The sequence below is a fragment of the Pipra filicauda genome, unplaced genomic scaffold, assembly GCF_003945595.2.
Source record: "Pipra filicauda isolate LSUMZ 115617 unplaced genomic scaffold, ASM394559v2 scaffold126_size2276778_pilon, whole genome shotgun sequence".
Classification (NCBI taxonomy): Eukaryota; Metazoa; Chordata; class Aves; order Passeriformes; family Pipridae; genus Pipra; species Pipra filicauda.
In genome coordinates, this window is record NW_024103729.1 from 2,072,304 (window position 1) to 2,082,689 (window position 10,386).

The following is a 10,386-nucleotide window of genomic DNA, read 5'->3' on the forward strand; positions in this document are numbered from 1 at the left end:
TAGAATCTCCCCCACTATGTCGGTGACTTCTCTCAGCTCCCTCTCCCTCTACCTGCGAATACCGCAAGCTGATACCCAGCACGAGAACAGAATTGGGAAGATTAACGTGTTAGCTCTGAAAATATTTCACTGAAAGAATTCTTTAGGTAAATAATATTTATCATATGTATAAGAGAATATAAATGGTTTCTGGCCAACTGCAGAAATAAACAGCTCCTTGTGAGGCCAGATTTGCCCAGAGAAGCGCTATCTTTCATTCGACCTGCCAATATGGCTGAGAAAGAAAGCAGCCAAATTTTCAGGCACATATTCTTTCCCTAGGAACCTGTGTACCTTATGATTTATTTTTTTCTCTAAAAGAGCATCACTTTTTTAAAAGTGAAGACTAATACCAAATATCGTGTTAAATCAGAAAATGTTGCACAGCAAAAACTAGGCTGCTGTACGTACGTATTCATTTCTTGTAAAAATCAGACAATCTGATTTTGCTTCCCCCCCCCCTTTCTTTTTTAATGATTAAATAGGTATCTGTTCAGTTTGGAGGTTTTTCTTTGGGAAGTTATTTGGCATTTTGTTCTCTTTCATTTTAAAGGCTGGGAATGAGATGATCCTAACAGTCAGTGCTTTAAAATATTCAGAATCCCCTTCCATAAATAGCACATCTGTCACAGAAAGGGAACCCAGCCAACAGAAAGGCAGATCAGACCAGCAAAAACAACTGCTATTGCAATGCATGATTACAAAATAAGTTAGGATTTTAGCAAGCCTTTATTTGTATTTTTGTTTGGTTTGAGCCTTTTTAATTAAGAGCTGTCTGATGCCACCATATATCAACTTTAAATTAAGAATATTAAATATAGCTTAGTTTTGAGGTTTATTTAATGTTCATCTCTTAGTCAAATGTATACTGTCACGTTAGTCATGCCCTGTTTAAACCACGGTGAAAGCTCCTATAGATTTCAAGAAGGGAAGATTTGGGCTGTATTAGCAGTTTGTTAAAGTATGATATTATTATTTCAGAAGCCAGTGATAGTTTTGTATAAAGACAGTAATTTTCAGCAGAAGACTGATTTCTGCGGAGTCTCGCAACAAATATGTCTGCTCCTGCATTCCTGAGGTCAGCATTCTTAGTCTCCCAGAGAAGTACTGCTCTGGGACAGACACAGCAAGGTGTTTTGGCTTGTGTGATTTAGGAAACATTAAAAGCCTGCTGGCAGTGAACGCAGCAGAGGAATAAACATCTCACGTTGAACAGGGGAGTGAGTCTGTCGAAATCTTTATGCATACTTCTTGCTTTAATCGGCAATTTTCAGTGCTTAATAATAATTTTGCAGGCTTAAATTTGCAATGATTTTGCTTCAGATTCAACATCAGTTCAGAAAGCAGATTCTTCATCCTTCTGCAGCTTCACAATGCATGCCATGGTAAATAAACAAATTCAAAAAGTTGCATTTGTAAGTTGCACAAAGTAGGCCCAATTTTTCAAGGTAGAGATATATTCATATTTTATGTAATTTCTCACTCAGCAACTTGGATTTAAGCTCTAACATGATTTGTGCCAAAACTGTTCCAGTCCCAAGGCATTGGCTCGCTTGAGTCCTGACTTCAAAATTCCCTGCCTCTGCTGGGCCTGGAGTGTCTCTGTCCATGCTATGAGCTTGTGTCAGTTCTTTATTCAATCAGCTTAAAGTCAGGCTATTTCAAGTATCCTCACTGGATCTCACAGGCCATTTGTGCTGCAGCCTTTCCCACTTTCAAGCATCCTACTTGTAAACATGCTTCCTCTTCCTTTATTTATCATCACTTATCTCTCCTCACATACTATAGCTTATCAAAATTGGTGAGGAATGAAGACTTCCAGCATCACTTTATATTGCATCATCCTCCTTGTGGTACATGGTTTCTTAGAGGAAAAGTCCTAGTCCTCCACATCAATCATTTGGCAAAAGGAGATAGGGTGTGGAAAGAAAGACACATAAAGTCCCTAAACCTGTACTGATTTTTGTCTCAGAAGTATTGCCACACCTTGTCTTCCTAAGAAGGAAATACAAAGGGCAGTCGGGTAGGCTGGGAACTCTGCCAAGCACCAACCTTGTAGCAGTAAATATCTGGATGAAGATTAGCAGACTTTGAGAAAAAAAGTGACAAACACAGTTTTATATGGACCAGTTCACTTCTGTCTTTATTCAACACACGTCCGAGCTGGACCAAGGGAATAAGCTGTCCCTCTAGCTATAGGAGACATGCTGGATGTGAGAGAGATGTGCTTAATAGTAATGAGCATGCTTAATAAATGAATGAGCAAACATACATACACTTGGGTTTGTTGACACCTTAGTACTTACGGTTTTGGTTTTGTTTGTTTCTAAAATAGTTTGTCAAGTAAATGAGCAGCATATGGAAGTCAAAGGATAGAATCAACCCTGGCCCTCAAGAAACTGTAGTGAACTACTTGGTGATACAATCCCTGCAAAGCAATGACAAGGGGTCATGAAGCACAGCTGGGAATCCAGGGTGGATGTTAAAAGGCATACCAGAACCAGCTACAGCCTTTCAGCAAACCTGCTCTTGGAATGACTCTTTCAGCCTCTGAATTTAGCTGTAATCAATTATATTTTTCTTTTCATTCCACTATTGCCATTGCAAAAAACACATTGTTGGTGAATACTCAGTTTGAAATTAAGAGTTATTTTGGAAAATTAAAAACCCACACCCTTTATTATGAACTAAATTTCTCTGACCTGACACATTCAGGAAGGCATCCCTATACCCAGGCATTCAGCCTAGTCATTAACTTGCTGGTCAAATGCCTTCTGTCCCAAATCCTACTGCTACATCCTACATGATTTAGAAGCTACCTTCTTCAGTACTAAAGCTCCACTTTGGGCTGTAGAAAAGAAGGGGATGGAAAGGAAAAAAAGGACTCATGATAGAACCTCCACAGTTTGCCTTTCTAGAGCCAAAGCAAAGCACATTTGTACCTGACCCAGCCAACATGCCCTGGACTTCCATTTGTGTACACAGGGAGCTTAAGTTGCCCCAAGGATACAGACTGACTCAGTTGAGTGCTGACAGTTTTCCCAGACTTCCCCACAATTCCTTCTGTGTCTCTGTATGGCTGAACAAAGTCTTCCATTATTTGCCAGGACAGAAAACAATTGCTCTTAGTTATTCCTGTAATGATTTACACACCTTCATTTTTAATTGTCACACTCCCATAAACAGGCCACCAAAAATACTATGTAAGCGGTCTAAGATGCTGTTCCTGTTAGATGAGACTGAACAAAAAGCTGAGCAGCATTTAAAGGCAATTCCTTTTATAAAAGGCAAATACAGAGACTCTACAAAAATAGCAAGTATCTGAATATTCTGAAATGTATTCTGAGATACTCCATTGTATCAATGTGTTATGAACATGCATTATGGGCATGCCTAAACTGTAGGATCACAGACAAGCCATGTACTAAGATATATTGAGGTGCCATATGGGGTTTTTTTGTGAAATGCTTCTAACAGCCACTTATAGTCTAGTACTCTATACTATAAAATCTTTAAGGATTAGAATGCCTGGGATTCACTGTAAACAAATGGCAAAGAGAATTTCTTTAAAAACTGTATTACTATCCATAGAATCTGAAGAAAGTGATGCCTTTATAGATATTTGTGCTCACCTTTACAGTTGTATTTTTGTATTTTCTGTGTAACATGACACTCAAGGTAGTTAGCAATAATAAGTGGCTTTGCCTTGCTTTTTCTCAGAATAGTGCTTTAATTACTGATAAGTGTAGTCCTCTCCATCTAATTCTACTTCCTTAGGCCCTATTTGCTTTCTAAACTGCTGCCAGACACTATGACAAAGGTTTCAAATTTCTGTCTCTTATCACTCCAGGCTAATTCACATGATTAGTGAATTTAGGTATTGTATATTTTTCAATTTTACTTTGTTCTTATCAATTCTAATTTTTTTCTCTACTAAATGGCACAACTGGCTTGATGCCCATACCTGCACTTTTCCTGTGCTTCCCTTGTGTTGATCAGCACATCCATGTTCACATCACCTATTTCTTCTCTTCCAGTTTTATGGGGCAAACTTTTCTTTTAGAGAGAGTAAGAGACTCAAAGATTTGATATGGAAAGAGGCTTCACTCAGTCACATAAAATCCTGTAGAGAGATTACAGACATTTAAGCTGAATCATTCTCAGCAGTACTAGGCAGTAGACAAGAAGAGCAATAAGAATTAGCTTGGAAAAAAGTAGGTTGGAAAAAAAGTAGTTTCTCAAAGCAGTCAACATAAAATCTATTCAGCCATTTTACATTTTCAAATCGGCAAAAAATTTCCTTTTATAAACACATGATTAAAGTTAATTCTGAAACATATAACCTTTAGAAGAATCAGGTCTGTGAACATAATCTCTCTCTCAATTATTGCTTTTTTTTCCCCATAAAGCTTTAGTAGGGACTGTCCAGCTATTTTGAAGAACAGACAGGATGAGAATAACACACATTTCTCATTATCAAAAATAGTAAGAAATCATTTTTGAACAGTGTAAGTACTGGAACAAGCAGGGGTAGGAAGCTGGAGTATGTCAACAGAAGAGAAAATGTTTTGAAAGTTCCAAGAAAACTGTTTAGCATTTGATAAAATAAAATGTCACATAACAGGACAGCGAAATCTCATTTCCTTAAACCCATGTGTATAGATGACTGTCTCACAGCTCCAAACAGTCTAACAAATGTAGAACCAATGCAACCAAAAATCCATTTCAGACTTACATGCTCAAGCTCAGCTGTTCATTATGCTGCTAAATGTGGGCTGTTCTTTGAGGGCTGTAGATCTGCTTGAACCATTTCTCCCAACCAGTCCAGTTGTGAAGCTTGTTCCTTCATTTTTTCATCTGCTCCTGACAAATGGGAGAGGAGTTCTAAGTGAGTCTTCCCACTGTCAACCTGGTATGTGTAACCAAAACCCCAGAGCATTAACTCTGAACCCCAGACTACTGAACTTTTCCTCAGTGGTATTGACTGAGATTTGTCTACTGCCACTCCCTTACACAGTTGTGACTGTTTATCTTCCTGACCACACAGGCACCTCATTTTAGGAAAGCTGCACAAATCACAGCTCTCTGCAGTCTGAACTAGTTCAGCTGGAACTGAGGTCAGTGTGAGGTCCTGTTTAAAAAGCTTTCAGTCCTAGATCACTTACAAAATTACATAATTTCTCTTTGCACAAATTCCACAGCTCTTCCATGTTTCAAAACTGAAACTGTTCTGATGGTTTGAATGAATCAGGAAGATAAATGCACACACTAACAGAAAGTTGTATCCCATTAACTCCTTGGGATTTCAATGAAATTTAGGAGCTGGTGAGCAATGGTAGTGCTTTGTTAGAGTGCAGTAGTACAAAAGGCTCTATTAACAATAATAATACACTTTTACAGCATGTTTTATCCAACAGTCTCAGAGATCATTACAAACATTAATTGAGCCTAACTATAGCCTGTAATGAATTAGCATTATTATGCTAATTTTATGGATGGAAAGAGAAAAAGGCAGAGAGGTTAAATGATTCACTCAGGAACCCATAACCACGTGCTCAAGTGGGTTATCCCAACCAAGAATTGCTGACAGACAAATGCAAGTGAGATGTCAGATACAAACATTATAAAAGGCTTCCAAAACCATGACATAATTGCTCTGAGGAAGTGCTCACCAGCAAGGAAATAGTGTTACTGTGGGCTTACAGCAGGTAAATTTCTTTCATTTGTTCTTTTATTTTGAAATTCTCTCTGGACCTTTGCAAGATCATTCATAAGCACCAAGAATTTCTTACCGGTTATGTTGGTTTACCCAGATACATACCTAAAAGTGGGAGGATATTTTAAATAATGGCCATGAGGCCTGAATCACTCATCGGTGTTACTCACATCAGTTATAACTTCCAAGAAGAGGACAACATGACTGCATCTGCTTTTCTTTAAAACATCAGACTGGATATAGAAAAGAGGACAAAACAGTTAAAATAATAAATTGTCTCTCCAAGAACATTCCAATCTCCTTCAATATTTTCAGCTCTTAAAAAAAAAAACACCAAACAACAAACATTTAAAAGCTGGTTTGGACTCCTTTCCTTATTGAATATCCTGGAAAACACTTAATCTGGCACTCATTAAGCTTAGTCTGATTTAATACAGCTCACAACAAGAGGTATAACAGGTGCATCTTTACCAAGCATCAGGGACTCTATTCCAGACAAAAATAATCCTTAGCCTTTCTTCCACCCTTTGTACCATTCATCACTTGCTCCTTACTTACACTGGCAGTTTGTTTCATATGCCTGCTTGGTTTTACTACCCTTTAGACTGCTTTTTCAATCATTCCTAATATGTCCATGATATTTGATAAATTTTGGAACTTCGTAAGTTTCTAGAATACCACAATCTTTATGCGAATGTATCTTGTTAGTCTCAAAACAAATACTTTTAATTAAGTCCTCATTACTAATGGCAGAAGAAAGCAAATGTTCTTTTATGAATATCCAACAGTAAGTAACAAGTAATTAGTGAAATGTATTTTTCCTCTACAACATACAGAATAAATTCTCGATTATTACCATTTTCTCCTTCATTAATCTTCTTAAAGGTTTCTTACCTGCTTATGTTGAAGATGCCTTTTATTTGCTGGGCAGTTCTGGCTTTATCAGTTTCTACGAAAATTTTTCCTTCTTCCTCATTAAATAAAAGTTAAATTAGCATAACATAGGAGCTGGACACTACAGACATAAGCAAATCCAGACTAATTAACTGCAGTACAAGCTTATTCTCCATTTCCAGCTAACCACCATTTTCCCTGTTAGCAGTATGGTCAACAGTGAGAGCTTTCTCTTGGAGATTTCACTTAGTGCCTTAAGAATTTCCTCAGTTAACATCTTCTGAACACTGCTGGTTCAGGTATAGCAGTTACAATATTACTTCCATGCTGGTTTTGACAGAAGAGGACATTTGGAAAGAACAATCAAAATGCTGGGCAGTAGAAAACCCCAAAAACCCCAATCAGTACTAAATGGGCTCATCATCAAACAACTGAGTGGGCAGAGGCAGGCACAGAACACTTCAGTTTTGACCGTCTCCTCGTTCACTACGAACTGAAAGTAAACCCTGTGACCAGCACCTTTGGGTCTACATAAATGTTTTTGCTGCTTCGTTTAATAAAGGCCTAAATAAGCACAGCTCTGTCTGCATTGCCAGTTGCAGGATGTAAGTGCAGCAGCACCTTCCTGCCTGAGCTAGTTTGGGCAGTGACAGAAAGGAAGACACGTCATCATCGCTCACTTCAGCCTAGGCCAGTCACAAGAATTCCCAAGATCCCAGATAGACCCCTAACCTTGGTGATCTTCCAGACTTCCACAAACACTTGAGGCTGAAGATGCATCAGCCAGTCTTCTCAACAAAAGTTGCTTGTTCCTCAGGTAACAGGGTCAATCCATTCTTTCAAGAAATAACTGCATTACTTTTCTTAGTCCTGGTTCACTGCCTTGCTGCACAAACACTTGTGCTGGCAGAAGGAAGAAAGGTTGGAACATATACCTGTGGCTGGGGAGGTGGTGTGACTCCCTCTTTTGGGAGGTGGTGGAAGAACTAACGCCACCTTCATTGTTCCTGCTACCTCTTAACACAGTCTTGTAATTAGTTTAAACTGGTAGAAGCCAGTCAGAGATGACACTGCTCCCAGTGCCGGGTCCTTGTCAGGACCGGCTGCTCCCCAGGGAGCAGAGCAGATGGCTCACCAGACACCATCCTACTGTCCTAAAATAAGGGCGCAGGGCAGGCTAGGGACAGTAGCCAGGGCCAAACTAGGTCATCAAGCAAGCTCGTGGCAATGAGGCAGGTCCAAGGTCAGGCTGAGCAGTCAGTCTGCAGGTCAGGGTCAGACACAGGTGGTCTGTGATGCCAGAGCAGGGCTGAGGTCAAGCAGGAAGCGGCCCAGCCTTGTGACCACTAGCCAGGACCAAAGTGACAGGAGAGAGAAAAGATCGGGCTGCGAAGTCAATCCACAGGTCTGAGGCCAGAACAGTCCACAAAGACCCAGATCAACAGGCACAACCTACAGACAGGTATGGCCGTGGTAGAAATAGGTACATCTGAACTTAAATAGAGCCTCTGGGCCCATGGGCAGAGGTGTGGGGGAGGCAAATGAAGGCTTATTAGTGCCGTTATGGCCTTGACAGTCCTACTCTTTCCTCTTCCTTGTGTCCTGTTCCTCCCACCCTCCTTAAGCCTTAGTGCTTGTGAGGCTGCATGAGGAACCAGATCAGTGAAGTACAAAAACTAACTGTCTTTTGGTAAGGTTATTTCTGGTTGTCTTAGTAAGCTTATTCATCTCCCTACGCTGCGGTATGAACATTAGAACTGAGGGTGTGGAGGCAGCTGGAACATGTGGCTCAGGGCTGAGAATCAATAGATGGTGGCAGATGTGGCAGTGTGGTCCAAATGGGGACTATGCCACTTGTGAAACTGTACTCAGAGTCTTCTGGAATTTCACACTGCAATCACCTCCTAATTTAAGAGCAGGTGTGTTATTGCAAGTGTCACTGCTCACAAACATCATTATGGAATTGATTCTGTTAGTTAATTTAATTTTTTATTTATATAGCTCTACTAGATGATCTACATGCAGCTGGACTAGATGGTTGTTTTGGTCCCTCCCAACTGAAGTATTCTATTCTACAGACACAGCTGTGGGTGTACTTGTATTTGTCTAAAAATGCTAGAGAACACTCACTGTGTCTAAGAGCATAGTCTGGAGAAGAAACATTAAAATAAAGGAGAACCATTCCCAAGGAAGAAGAAAGGGAAAAGAAAACAATGTATTTTTTTTTAAATCAGAGCTTTTTTTTCTTTCCACCCTCCATGTAATAACCCAGCAATGGAATGCAAATTAACATTCATGGGTTTTTTAAACAATAGCCTTTGTGTTCTGAACCACACTGACAAAGCAGAACAATCCAAGCAAAACATGATCACAAAATCTTTTGCCAGCAATGTGCTAGCCAGTTTTGTTGCAAACATCTAAAGCTGCGAGGGAATCTGTTTTGGAAAGTAATAAAGTAAGTGTAGCTTCTTTTTACTCAGCTGAAAATCTATTTAATTTTTTTCTCAAGCTGAATTTCAAACTGTTACATCACTGCAAATTCCATTAAGTCAGTATGGTCCTAGGCTCTAGGCCCAGGAAGCCAGGCTGAATGTATACCAGCAAGGGCAGAACTCAATTTCCAGGATTTTTGTTAAAAATAAAGCAAAAATCACTCTGCTCCACTGGCAGAGACCTGACTACTCACTGTGCTTGCAAATACAGAGAACAGGATGTATCACCAACACCTACTGCCTTTTGGTTTGAAGACGCTGAGAGAGAATACTCGTGATATACATGGTGCCAACTTGACTTCCAGGTGGAAACACCAAAAGTTAAAAATACATGTAAAAGCATGCTTTCTCCTGAGAAATGTCAAATTTGAATAACTAATTCCGTGATTGCAGTTATTGCTGGCAGATGTCTGCTCCTGTGGAAGAGAACTTACCTGCTGCTCTGTTAAACTGCTGTGTAGCCTCTATTTAGACCAAATCACTGTTTCCAATCCAAATGTGTAAAATCTCCCAACCTATCTTTACACATGGGCAGAACCACACTGCCTAAGAGACCTTCCTGGAACTAGTGTTGAAAAGATTTGCAGGATGGTAGAACATTTGTAGTGAAGGTGTTGTGAATGAGTGGTCTCTTGGTATGTTGGCAATATAGTATAGCAAACTTGAGAGTTCACTGGCTCCGAGAGATTGTCCCACTCAGAGAAGAGGACAGAAAAATACTAGTGGGATGTCAGATACATCACAGTCCACTGTGGTCCAGGAGAGCTCAAAGTGTCTCACTTAGGACCATTGTTTATGGGATCTCAGGAGAGTTGCCTTTAGTCATAGTAATTTTCCATCTTGGTTGCAATTAGGGTCAGCAATTTTCTTTGAAAGAGTGATAACAAAAATGTTGTTCCACTCAAGTTGTTGTTTTAGCAAGACAAGTTAAGTTTCCAAGACTGTTCATTAAAAACCAGGAGCTTGTTAGCCAACATAAGCTCCTGGAAGCAGTGTTTCTGGTAAGGTCAAGAGGACCTTAGTCCAGGTGCTGTTCATCAAGGCCGAGGCCTAACAAGCATTTCTGAGATCAGAGCGTGGCCCAAGGAGGGGGGGAGGATGCACTGCCACAGAAGGCAAGCTTGAAGCTCCAAGGTGTGTCTGTCTACATCCTCTGAAATGATAACCATCAACAGCTGTCACCACTCTGAAATCCTCTGTGTAAATCACAGAAGATATCCTCTGCATTAGCAGTGGAGAATATAT